Source organism: Thermobia domestica, chromosome 1, assembly GCF_964235325.1.
Source record: "Thermobia domestica chromosome 1, izTheDome1.hap1.1, whole genome shotgun sequence".
Taxonomy (NCBI): Eukaryota; Metazoa; Arthropoda; class Insecta; order Zygentoma; family Lepismatidae; genus Thermobia; species Thermobia domestica.
The window spans coordinates 4,511,782-4,526,143 of record NC_137454.1 but is presented as its reverse complement, the minus strand read 5'-3'; the positions used below and the strand labels follow the sequence as shown (position 1 = coordinate 4,526,143).

Genomic DNA, 14,362 nt, shown 5'->3' with positions numbered 1-14,362 from the left:
ACCATATCCAAAACTCCCAGCAGAGTAATTCAGTGTCGTACTTACGCCTCATTTAATACCGAATCGTTTTATCATGATGCACAAAATTACAACTGGGATGATATTATTCAAATGGAAACAATAGATAATAAAGTTGAATTTTTACAAAACTCTATACTCGACATTTTTGATAACCATGCACCGCTCAAAACGAAAAGGCTATCTAAGAACACTCTTCCCTTTATTTCAAGTAACACAAAACTTTTAATGAAGTTGCGTGACCGTGCTTACAGAAAACATAAAAGAACGAAGAATCAGTTGCATTGGGAGGATTACAGACGTTTGCGTAACTTCACAACTACTGTTGTGCGACAAGAAAAGACTGCGTATTTTTCTGATCGTATGAGATCTACTAATGATGTACGTAACATTTGGAAAACTTTGCGTGATCTTGGTGTAGGTAAAATCGATACATGCTTGATTCTTCCAGATGATGTAAATGACATTGAAGCTATAAATTCACATTTCACAAGTGTCTATAAAATGTCTGAGACAAGCACTGAAGTACTTGATCAACAAACGCATTGCCTTTCATCGCGTAAACTAAATAGCAAAATTGAAACGTTTAAGTTTCACACTGTAAACGAAACAGAAGTTAAAACTGGAATACACAGTATTAAATCCAACACATGTGCATTTGATGGAATAACAGGAAAATGCTTCGACTGTCTGTGCCGTTTATTTTAACTCCACTTACTCACATAGTAAATTACTCATTAACTCAAGGTTGTTTTCCAGAACTGTGGAAGCGAGCGAAGGTGGTTCCACTGCCCAAGAAGACAGTTGTACAGTCGCTTGATGAGCTTCGTCCCATCAGTATACTTCCAATTATCTCCAAAATACTAGAAAAGGTAGCATTTCAGCAATTAACAACTTTTATCAATAAAAATGAAATGTTGCCTGTTACTCAATCCGGCTTCCGTAAAGAACATAGCACAACCACAGCCCCTTTAGAAATTACAGATTCAATTTTGAATTCAATAGAAAATTCAATGGTAACAGTTTTGGTCTTGTTGGATCTTTCGAAGGCTTTTGATCTAGTAAATCATGAACTCCTACTGGCCAAAATGAAATATTACAACTTCTCGGAATCAGTTATTAAATGGTTCCACAGCTATCTCTCTTGTAGACAGCAACAAGTAATACTAAGAGGAGATAAGACTCAGGTATCTACCTATCCCCGATAAAGGCAGGAGTTTCGCAAGGTTCAATATTAGGTCCCCTATTATTTTCACTCTTTTCAGCAGATCTTTCTACAGTCATAAAACATTCATCAGTTCACTTCTATGCGGATGATACTCAGATCTTCATCAGTAGTACGCCTGAAAATATTATGGACACAATAGAGTTACTTAATACGGATCTTTCAGCTGTTAGCAACTGGTGCCTTAAGAATGGTCTTTTACTTAATCCATTAAAATGTGTTTTCACTGTATTGGGAACATCACACCAGTTGAGCAAAATCAACCCTGATGACCTAAAAGTAACTGTAGTGAATTCCAGTATTCCATTTTCTCCCTTTGTAAAAGATCTAGGCTTAATAATAGACCAAGGGCTTAGCTGGAATAAACACATTTCTGAACAGTGCATTAAAGCTAAACGCATCTTACGACAGCTTTATAAATTGAAAGGCTATTTATCGCAAGAAACAAGACTATATCTTGTTAACACTCTGATTTTGCCTCTGTTCGATTACTGCGATTCAATATATGGTAGCTCTCTCTCCACTCAAAATACTAGAGCAATTCAGAAAATACAGAATTACTCTATACGCTTCTCTCTGAATTACAGGAAGTCTCAGCATATTCTGCCGGTACTTAATGAAACCAATATCCTAACCACGTCCCGAAGACGATATCTCCGATACTGTTGTTTACTATACAAAATAAATTCACATAAAACACCACCTTACTTGCATCATAAATTAACATGTAGATCAGAAATTCACCGTTACAATACCCGAGGAAGTAATAAGCTGAATATGCCCCGGCATTCTTTAAAAATAACAGAGAAGGCATTTTCAATCTCGGCAGTAAGAATCTGGAACTCCCTACCAAAGTCAATCACTGACAAACCGTATAATTTATTTAAATCATCACTCCAAACATTATTATTTAGAGATCAGAGACAAAGCATTGGCACACATGACAGGTTTACTACAGTTTGAAATTGGACTGAAATTGGTATGAAATTGGACTAGCAGTATGAGTATAGTTTTTTTTTATTTACATTTACTGAGTGTTTTATTTATCATTAGTATTATTGAATCTATCATGTTATGTTGTTATTTGTATCTTGTATCTTATTTGTGTCTTTATTTTTTTTCTTTCTTTTCTTTGTAATGATGACAAGGGTTAGGTGGCAGAGCAGCCTCCGGCTGAACCTCGCCCGCTGAAATAAAGAGAAATTCAGTTCAATTAAAGAGAAATTCAATTCAATTCATTTTCATTAATTATCCGTTTTATATGCATAATAGAAGACATATGCGTGGGACATAAAACTAAAATCTGTTTGCTTGCTTTTCTGCAATTATAGTTATGTTAACATTTTCCAGACAAGCAGCGGACTCTGTTCTTCGTAAGACTAACTTTCGAAAAAAGTCCACGGAGGGCATAACCTTCTCTTTGATTTATATTTTCTTTCCTTTGTATTTTTCTGACAAGCTTTGTAGTTTTCGAATATGACTTTGAAACGAAGGAACTTATGCCAGTGGTTCTCAACCTAGTTTCTATCGCAACCCCCATTTTATCACATCCTTTTGTCAGAAATCCCCCTTATAAATTCTAGTTTGCGATATGCTTGTGAGGGATTTTTAATATACTTATTGCAGAGATCTCAAGATATCCATCTATTTCTATAATAGTAGAATCCATTTCTTATTTATTTATTTATTTAACGGCAGAGTTAAGGCTATATTTGCCTTTTGCCTTGTATATAGTAGATACAATAACTTCCCTAAAAGCGAATGGATTAAAAACAAATTTGGCTACTTCATTCACATTACAAATATCCAATACTATCCGTCATACTGTTTCAAAATGGTGGCCGTTTGAAAATTTTAAAACTTCATAATTCCCTTAATTTTGAATCATATGATAAAAAAAATGTGATTATTAATTTTGGTTTAAAATTTGGTAAGTTGTTAAGAAAGTCATTGAGTATTTTAAATGGTTTGATAATGTGCGTCACGAAAATTGAACCAGACATTACCCCACTAGTGAAATCACACCATGCTCAGGTATCTCATTAGCTTTCAATATTATTTTTATTTCAATATACAGGTTTTATTACTTTTGCATTTTTCTGATATTTCAATATGCAGTTCTCATTAGTTTTATATCGTATTATTATATCGTAGTTTTATATTCATTTAAATTGATTTTTAAACAACTCTGTAACTATTTAGTAGACCGATTTTTGATGTTCTTAACAGTATTATGAAAATAAAAATATGTCTATCAGAACTAAATTCAAAATAGTATTTAATTTTTTTTCCGGCATTAGATTCTAATTACATTTTTCTCTTCCATTTTTCTTCGCGATCCCCAGGTTGAGAAACCTGACTTAAGTGCATTTCTTCTATGAACTTTGATTAAAAAAAAAAAAACAAGCACCAAAAATCCATCGCCTGGTCAATTTGTCTCTAAAGCATTACGAAAACTAAATATAATATAAAATAATGCTATTACAGAGCTGCTAGGACACCAATGAAAAAAAAAATACAAACACCCATTTATGTAGGAGAATCTTGTGTGCGCTGAGATTGAACAAAACACCAGTTAAACCAGAGGTCAGCACTTTGCTAATGTGATGCTATGTTTCAACTGCAGGAAACTCCATTGCGATTCCATTAGAGTATTCATTGTTAAATATGTAAGTTATCTTTTTTGAATGAGTTCATGTCTACAACCATTTAAAATGAAAACAATTGTAATATCCCTTAAGGCCACGAGATAAAAATACACAAAAGAATATATTTATGTCTCAACAGCTAGAAAATCATTCATTTAGTGGGTAAAAATATATTAATATGTTAGAGATTTCTCAACCAACAAATCACCGCAGTAGGATATCCAGATTTTCATTTTTTCTTTTTCTTTTTCTCTTTTTTTTTCAATTGGCTCCATCCACCGAGTGCGTTTCCTCACATCCCCCTCCCCTGAAAATCACCCCACTGGTCCCAGACAGCAAAAACACAACGCATGCGTTGGTCGATAGCGCGAACATGGCGCCCAAGAAGTTAAATCGAAGCGCCACCAGTTGCGCTAAACGCTGGACGTGTGAAAAATCATCACCATTTTAAAAGTTTGTGAAATATTTTAGCATTTTGAAAAATAATTGTTGTAAAATATTTCCGAAGCTGTAGTTCTTATCCTGTTTGAGGTAGAATTCAAGATTTATTTTTGACTTTGTGTTTCAAATACTGAACTGAATCGTTAGTTTAGAGTCGGCAGTTTTCTCTCTCTCTCTCTGTCTCGTTTGCGACGGATCTCCTTGGTAACCCAGCTTCCAGACTGGAGCTTGCTTGCTGGAGCCTCCAGACAACCCGGAAATACTTGTGTCGTGCACGGACGGTTATAGGAGCATCGCTATGCTCAATTTATCGTGTGACACTCATACATTAAAAATCATTTCCGCTGTTGTCTCATAAAAAATACAAGCTACAATGCATTGAATAGCTGCATTTGTCTATAAAAAACGAGCCATTCAATTCGTTTTTATTTTTTTGTTTTACATCCGATAAACCAAAAAATAATCGGTCGTTTGGCGATTTTGAATCCATGATAAATTCTCTACTGCACATTAATGTTTTTTTTACTTCCCGAGAGAGTAATGGGAAAGAACCATTTTCAGTTTCTGAGCAATTTCAACTTTTTAGCTCTGTATTCGTATCGGACTTAAATATGTTTGTGTTAGCTGCATTAAAAATGCATTTGGGACCTGGGAGTTAAGATATCACTGGTATTTCTCACTGGACAAACATCTATTTTAAAAGGTAAGTTCATATTATTTTATATTTTCATAAATTAATTTATATTTTTCTCTGCATCTTTAATCATATAAGTTGCTTGACATATTGAAACAAGTTATAAATGTATAATATTTTGTATTAGTCTATGCGGCTCTTTGTATTCCGATTCTAGCAGCTACATGAAAAAAAAAATAAAGTAAACAATAGCTTAAAATACATCATTGTAATAACTAAATGTTTTAAGTATATTCTATAATTTCAAATATTGTTTTCTTTTTCGTTTTAGTTTAAACTGCATTTGCTTATCTTCAAATTTACTCAAGAATCTATTTTAAAAAAATAAAAATATACGTCAAAAGTAGAATATGGTATAAGAAGCTTTAGCTAGGGAGATAAAACTCGGCATTTAAATGTTTCCTTAAACCCAGTTGAATAGCATATCTAAGTATTTTCTAAAATTTCGTTAATGGAAATAGAATAGTAACTTAATTTCGAATTTTTGTATTGATAAAATTGGGGGAAAAAAAGAATGAAAATGAAATGAAATCTGTCAGTTTACGACTCCAGGATTATGTCTTTCAGGCCAAGATAGACGGATGATTACGGCAAGTGAATAATAATGGAAGAATTTCTCGAATGAAATTGTGGGAGGAAACGGCAGTGCCCCCCTAGAAACCTCACGGACACGATGTTGTCCACCACAAACTTACTGTGTGAAAGATCGATCTAGGGACCTCATACACCAAACGTAAGCACTCTACCAATAAACCACCGGGCCCCTAAAGAGAACGAAAAGGATGAACTGTTTGAAATGAATTTTGACACTATCTCTTTTTTATCATGTCACTTGGTAATTTTTTTTAATTTTTTTTTCTCACAGAACAAAAATTGTCCTGTAAGAAATGAACTTTTGAACATATTTAGCACTTCAGTCTAGTTTTTTTTTTTTCTTTTTAATTTCATTTCGATTTAAATAACTGCGGGACACAATGGTTTAGTGATAGAGCGCTTAGTTAATGTGGTGTACTGGTTCGACCTCCAGCCAAGTAAGTATGTGATGAACAACATCGTCTCTGTGGGTTCCCTCAGGCTATTTTCGTTTCCTCCCTCATTTTCATTGCCTCGATTATTCCATCATCATTCACGTGTCTTAACCATCCATCTCCCTTAGCCTAATGGACATAATCGTGGGACGTTAAACCAAAAACGGTCATTTAAATAACTGTCTGGCCTATGAAACCCGGATGTTTAACGTCGAATTCATAAAAGCTCTCCATTGACTTTTATCCTTAGTCAACTGGATCCAGTTTATATTTCTTGTTACTAAATAATGTAATTTGCCCTGACATTCAAGTTGTTTATATGAGATTTGTATATAAGATTAAAATTATAAAATTTCAGACTAGTATAACTTACATTACCGTCCCCTAATGTTCAAATGTAAATCTATAACTAAAAATGAAATGTACAAATGTTTGACGTCTAACTTCTCCTACACAGTTGGACTGATTTTGATAACTTTCAGTACATTAGTGGAATTAGCTCAGGTGTTTTAACACGTTAGTTTCCCGGAAGAGTTTTTTTTCTAAAGGGGCAGAGACGAGAGGGGCTCAGAAATTTATACCAAAACATAGTATATCACGACACGATCCCGTGAAGTTAGAGAGACGAGACTCGGCTCCTTTTGAAAATAACAGAACACATATTATCGTATGTGAACCAGAGGAACGTAACTCCAAAAATGTGGTTTTCGTATTCTTAATGTTTGGACATAATTTTGAAAGCCCCACTTGGTGTAAATGGAACGTAACGCCATCTGTTCTCCTTGTCGATTATCTGTTGTAATATAGCTGAATTACCATCTTATTAAAAACACATGTTTCTAAGAAAATAATGGTTTTGACCTCTCGCCTGTAAACCTACTAAAATGGAGTTTCTCTGGTTCTCATGCGACGATATAAAAGTTTTTTTATTTGTGTTTTAAGTGGGTTAGCAGCATTTTCCATATAAATAAAAGTGAATGTAACTACGCTTGGGGCCATACTGCTTGGCTTCCTACAACTGCATCGAATTTGATGGGTTTTGGGGAAATTTTTAATTCAGAATCATTAATAAGAGTTCGCTAGTACTAGCAACACTGATCCCAGGTCATATTTTTTTTTTACTCTCCTCTTTTTTCATAACAGTCTAGCAGTAATATCCAGAGAAAAGGGCAAAAGGGGATTGATTTGAGAGGAACGCAGAACATACATTACACAAAACTAAATGCTAATTCAATATACAGTACATATAGAGAAGTCAATCCTGATAAAACAAAAATAGATACCTTTATTACTCTAGGACATACGAGAGTAAATCAAAAATTATCCGCACTCTTGACCACTTTTGTTATCTCTTCATACTGGCTTCTGTCCTAGTTTATTTTATTGTTATTCTGTTGTTGTCATGCTATGAAACTTTGATCCTAATTCCTCCATTTGTCCTTATTCTGTTGCAGATAGACCATGGCCGTTCCATTAGAAGTTTGCTCGAAACAACGAGCAGCAACGTGCAACAACGAGCAGTAGTCCGGTGTTTGTGGTCAGAAGGTATATCGGGAACCATGACTAATTTCCAGACAATGTGACACTTCATCAACAGTCAGTAGTCTGCCTAACAGAACTATGTCACGTTCACACATAATGTTGTCATCATTTGTGACCGTAGATGGTCGTTCATCTCCTTCTTCATACTCAGTAGCGTAGCCAGGATTGTTGTTTGGGGGGGGGGTGCTTAGTGTTTTATATATACACATGCGTTTGTTGCGTCAGAATGTTTAGTTTTTAATAATAATAATAATAATAATAATAATAATAATAATAATAATAATATATCTTTTTCTGAAGTACTGACTTCTCTAGATATTTCTTCGTTCCTTCTCAATTGCTGTTTTTGATCACCACTACTATCATTTTTTTTTTTATTCTAGCTGTTTTTCTAAAACGTTTTGTGAGTCTTCCTCTGAATTAATAGCTTGTTTAGATTTTTCTCTGTTGTTTTTTTGGTTTCTTCGCACATTTTCCTTACCGAAATTAACACAATTGATTTTTTTTCGCTTTGACCACTTTTGTAAAACGTTTTCCGACATTTTGTAATTGCCAAGGAAGTTCTTGTTTCGACACCTTGAACTCGTCTAACTTAACCCTATAATACCCCGCGTTACATATATGTAACATTGGGATTTTACTTCTTTATATTGAATACAATGGTGTTTTGCTGCTAATGCCCACTGTGACACATCTGTAACAGTACGCTCAACACCACCTACTGGATTATTGCTGAACTTCTTGTCATTTTGTCCTCCCAGAAGTACTTGAAAGCATATTTTTTGATTCTATGATATCACACTCTGGGTATTATAGGGTTAAGCAAATGTTCTGAATTGCTTCAATTGATCAAACATCAGAGATTGCTGTGAGATAGTCACATGCTACAAGTGTTTAGTATTGTTTTCCACCCTCTCCTGTTAACTTTTTTTTTCATCAAATATTTTTCTTTTAAATGAAACCAAAACCTCAAAGGAAAATCTTTATTTTTACCCCTCCTTTCTTTCATTCAGCTTGTCTACAAACTGTTTAGTGACATGTTTTGTTCTGAAATAGAATACGTGGAAGGCAATTGCTGTTTCTTTGGAGAAAAATTTACAAACATCAAAGCAGCAAAGTAAATTATCGGAACCCTTTGGGGGGGACTCGGCCCCCCTGGGCCCACCCCTTCTGTACGCCACTGAATGCGATCTTTTTTTAAATTTTTCAATCCATTCCTAGACACTCCTGCGGCAAAACACTGCTCCCGTATTATACCAAAAGTCTTTGATGTATTGCGGCTCTTGATACATCTTCCGACCGCAAAAAACAGGATCACTGCTCATTACTCCTCTTCCGTGCAAACATCTAATAGAGCGGCCATGATCTATCTGTAACAAAAGGAAGACAAATGGAGGAATTAGGATCAAACTTTCATAGCATGACCACACCAGCACAACAATAAAATAAACGAGGACAGAGGTCAGTGTGTGCAATGTAAGAAAATACTATTATATTGTGAATAATTGTTTACTTGTCCTTCTATTGCAGTATACCTGATACTGTAACTTACAGCTAGACTTTAACTATTTCCACTATTATGTCTTTTCCTGGTTATATATATATATATCCCTTTGGAGATCCCATGGTACAATTTGTACCATACGGGGTGTTTCATGGTACATTGCGTTATAACTCTCCTATTTGAGCTTTTTCGTCCGTTTTTTCTTTTTATTTTTCAAGTCCAGAGGCATTTTAGAAGACATTACGCATGGTTTTACACCTTCCTGCGTCGAGACATAGGAGGTGATGACGTCATAAGCCTAAAATTTATATTTTCGTGTAATACTTTTTTGGGAGGGGGTTTATGTAAAGTATTTTTGGCGGGCTTATTTTTGCACGTAGAAGATTGAAATTTTGCACAAACATGCAGTCCACCGAGTAGTATTTACCAGATTTTTTTCAGATTTCTGCGTTAAAAGAAGGGGAGATCCAGAGGGTCAAAAAGTTGAAAAAAGGGATATTTTTACCAAAAAATCCCGTTTTTCCTCATTTTCCCGCCTTAGATACATGATGGAGACAAGTGAATGGTACCGCCTGAAAGGCAGTTCTATTCTGAAGAGAATGATGTGCGACACATGGCCCTAGGGTAATTAGGGAAGTATCAGGGAATTTTTTTACCAAAATATACTTCTGTATAGGGGAATTTTCGACATTTTCGGTATTATTTTTTTGCGGGCTTATTTTTGCACCTAGAAGATTGAAATCGTGCACAAACATTCAGTCCACCGACTAGTATCTACCAGATTTTTTTCAGATTTCTGCGTTGAAACAGGGGGGTACAGAGGGGCTAAACGTTGAAAAAGGGGAATTCTTACCAAAAAATCCCTTCCACGGGATTTTTCCCCCTAGATACATGATGGGGGCAAGTGAATGGTACCGCCTGAAAGGCAGTTCTATTCTGAAGAGAATGATGGGCGATACATGACCCTAGGGTAATTAGGGATGTCTCAGGGAATGTTTAAAAATTTCCCCTTTGTATACGGGACTATGGGACATTATCGGTATATTTTTTTTGGTGGGCTTACTTTTGTAACTGGAAAATTGGAATTGTGCATAAACATTCAGCCCACCGAGTAGTATTTAGCAGATTTTTTTCAGATCTCTGCGTTAAAACAGGGGGGTCCAGGGGGGCTAAAAGTTGAAAAAAGGATATTTAGACCCTGAAAATCCCTTTTTTCGGGACTTTCCCGCCTTAGATACATGATGGATAGACGTGAGTCATACCGCCTGAAAGGCAGTTCCAAGCTGAAGAGAATGATGGGCGAAACATGACCCTAGGGTAATTAGGGATTTCTCAGGAATTTTTTTACCTGAGATCATGGTATTTTACGGTAATTTGGGGCATGGTGGGAATTCCTGATAAAATTTCTTCCGCCCTTGGTATTCAAGATAGAAACTTGAAATTTGGCACACACATTCAGTATACCAAGCACTATTTATCCGATTTTTTTAGATGGCTACGTTCAAACAGGGCCGCTCCAGAGGGGCCCAAAGTGCGAGAAAAGAAATCCCTCCGAAATTTTTCCTTTGACATCATTTTTCCCACTCCTGGTATATGGTATGAGCATGCAAGTGGTATCATTTGAAATCCAGCTCCATTCTGAAGAGAATGAGGTATGAACCATGATCCTAGGATAAATAATGACGATGCAGTAGCTGCTTGACTGAAAGTCCAAAAAAATAGCCCAAAAAACCGGGTACCGGAAAGGGATATATATATATAATGTTAACGAAACCGTTTTGGTTTCAGGTGCATGAAATTAAATGCGCATAGATTAATTAATCATACGTTTGTATTAAGTTTTTTTTCTCCTGACTATGTGCAGGCGCACATCCAGAAATTTCTTTTGGGAGAGGTCCAACCTTTGAGTCGGGTGGGTTCAATACTGCAAGCGACTAGCCTATGTAGTATTGAACATGTATTATTCTGCAACCGAAAACACGATTAAGTAATTGTAAAAGACTTCCACCTATATTTTCAGGGGGGGAAATGATAAAACTACTGTACGTACATTGATTTTATAAAAGAAAGACTTAGAAATTACGGATTAGATTTCTGGGCTTTCGGCCTTTATGGCTATATTAGCCCGTCATATTTGAAGGATGACGTCCCTCGACTAACAGACTATCCGGGGAAAGGGAAGGAAGAAAGGATTGGGGAAGCGGCCTGGGACCTATATAGTTTATGATAGGTATCACCCCGGTATTTGCCTGGTGTGGATGAGGAAGATCCAGGAAAAATTTCTTTCAAGATGGCTGGCCTGAAAAAGCCTTTTACAATTTTTCGACCGAGTGCCCCCACCGGGAATCGAACCCGGGACCGCTCGCAACAAAGGCGAAAGCGTTAGCGACTACGGTACGTGGGGACACTATAAGAATAAGAGTAGAGATGAAGTGTGAGATCAAATTTTCTTCCGACATCAATCATTTTCCTCTTTATACAATGATAGCTTTATTGAGAAAGTGTACAAATATATGTTGAGTTACGAAGTTTTTGACTGCTGCTCCGGTCTCAGTGGATGTTCCCAATCAGTACGCCCCTGGTTATGTGTTTAGCAATTCCTAATGGGAGTTTGCATGTTAATTCAATGTTAACTTGTAGGTTTATAACTCACATAGCCTTTGTGCTGAAGCGGGACGTTAAACCGGAAACGAACCAACCAATCTGTATGAGGATTTATGAAACACGAAACAAAATAAAACATTTCTTAACATCTATTATAATTGTCTGAACCTAATAATAAGCGTGCGCCCATAATTTTTTTGTTGGGAGGGGTCTAAAAATTTTGGGAGTAACCTATACTACAAGACCCTACGTATATTCTACACCTGTTATTGTTAAGTACAACCAGTTATATTCTCTGAAAAAATAAAAAAAAGATTGCTTTTATAAGAAAGAAAGATATGCAGATGAATTGTAAGATCAAATATTTATGCTCCATCGTTAAGTTCTCTCTTAAACTAGCATACTTTTATTAATTAGGAAATTTTAGGTTCATGGCGCTCGTATTGTGTTCAAAACTTAGATGCAGAACATATTCAAAAGCTTCTGTTTGTTTGTTTGTTATTTTTGTACCTTTGTCGCTGGTCTAGTCACCAGCACCTGTTCATTTGACGCACGAAATCCCGGGTTCAATTGGGGTCAATCCATATGAAGTGGTCCAAAAATGGTAAAAGTGGTTGCTCGACCATCTCCGAAAATTATAAAAATTTAAGTGTGATGAACATTGTGTATGAGAAGGTCAATAACACTATTCATGTTGCCGTATGTACAAATATTCCTGAGTGGCGGCCATCTTTGTTGTCGGTGCAGTGCCAATTTTTACATTTGCAAGCGTGTACGAAAACTACAGTTGCTCAGGACATACGAATCAGACGATCACAAAACAGAAACGAACGTTTAGAGGAGAGACTGAGGTACACGGAGACTATATATTCTTGCTTCTAAATAAATATGCAGGGTTGCAAACCAATACATGAAATCACCGGAAAAAGTACAGAAAACTACACTTTTAAAGGGGCTGTATGTTGGAATGGTATAAAGTGGGGGGAGTTCATAAGTTTTGTGCTGAATACTATTGCATGTAACGAGTCTGCAGAAATATTCACAGCTATGATACTAGTGACACCGTAGATTTATGGGAGTCCAAAAATTGAAGTTTGTGTTTTTGATGTCATTTTTATGGCGTAATATCTCAGGAGGGTAAAGTGCTAAAAATTGTTGCTTAGGCCACAAAGTAATTCTGTATGTGAATAAACTATTGGAAAAGAATCAGGACTGATATTACAAGGAGAAATAAGTGAGGACATGGTAAAAACGCGAAGAAAGCACATACGTCACGATAGTCGTCGTCTGGAAAAATTTAAATGTCTGGACATTTTTCATGCTAGATCTCAAAAACTAAGCATGGTTCAGCATTTAGGCCCGCTTTCGTTTGCGTTTTGTTGTGCGAAAGCTTGCGAGTGGCGTTTGTTCCGTCTTTCTAGCTCTATGGTCATTACCACGTCTATATGGGAGAGAAGTTTAACTTCCCCTTGCACCCATGACACCCATTGTGTAACTGAACCGCGGTATTAAGGCATCCAATGTATCAGCAGTGTCTAGGAGTTAATGTGTTCTCAAGGTTGCTAAACATCTATCTATCCTATATAACGACGGTCGTAGCCCGCTAAAATTTAAATGTTTGGATATTTTTTATGCTAGATCTCAAAATTACGCATGGTTCAGTAATTAGGCCCACTTTCAGTTATGCAAAAGCTTGCGAGTGGCATTTGTTCCATCTTTCTACCTCTATGGCCATTACCACGTCTATGTAGGAGAGGAGGTTAACTCTCCTTGCATCCACGACACCCATCGTCTAACTATACCGCAGTACTAAGGCACTCAATATATCAGCAAAGTGTCATTGAAATCCAATCCCAGTTACGGAAGTTAATGTATTCACAAGGTTGCTTTCCATCTATCCTATATAGTTTTTGAGATCTAGCATGAAACATATCCAAACATTTAAATTTTTCCGAACTACCATCGTCACGCACGTGCTTTCTTCGCGTTTTTACCATGTCCTCACTTATTTCTCCTTGTAATATCAGTCCTGATTCTTTACCAATAGATTATTCACATACAGAATTACTTTGTGGCCTAAGCAACAATTTTTAGCACTTTACCCTCCTGAGATATTACGCCCCAAAAATAGTATCAAAATCTGGGTATACACAGGCTCGTATTTAGGTAAGTACTATTTTGTGCTCGAGCACAGGGCGGCAGAATGTAGGGGGCGGCAAAATTTTGATTTTTTTTTAAAGATTCACAGTAAGGTAATATTTAAAACTAGCAACCCACAAAGTTATGCGAAAGCGCAAGAAAATATGTTAATGTGTTTAATTTGCCCTAATTACAGTAGTTACTAATTAGCTAGTTTATCTCATTACTTTTAGTCTCCTCTCCCACCCCGACCCCCAGGGTGAGGATAAACTTGAACATCATGAAAACTAATACCGTTAAACTCAGCGACCTCGAGAACTATGAATTCAATACTCATATATGTCGTTTTCGATTACTTTTAAAATCTCTCTCCCTTGCTGGAGAGTGGAGTATGACCTTGCAGTTGAATTGGATTAAAACTGTCACTATTCATCTCAGCGACCCCAAAAAATATGAATTCAACTCTAATATTGGTCGTTATCGGGAGAGGGGGTGGCAAATTTTCTGCGGGGAGTTGGC

General features: G+C 36.2%; 1 protein-coding gene across 1 annotated transcript in view; it reads left to right on the top strand.

Moving 5' to 3' along the window:
• The first annotated feature begins 4,274 nt into the window (after positions 1-4,274).
• s-cup (spermiogenesis-related protein stanley-cup) overlaps positions 4,275-14,362 on the top strand; it is a 199,725-nt gene continuing 189,637 nt past the window's right edge. The window contains exon 1 of the mRNA XM_081754543.1: positions 4,275-5,035. The gene's annotated coding sequence lies outside the window, so the exon portion shown is untranslated. The remainder of the gene's footprint in view (positions 5,036-14,362) is intronic.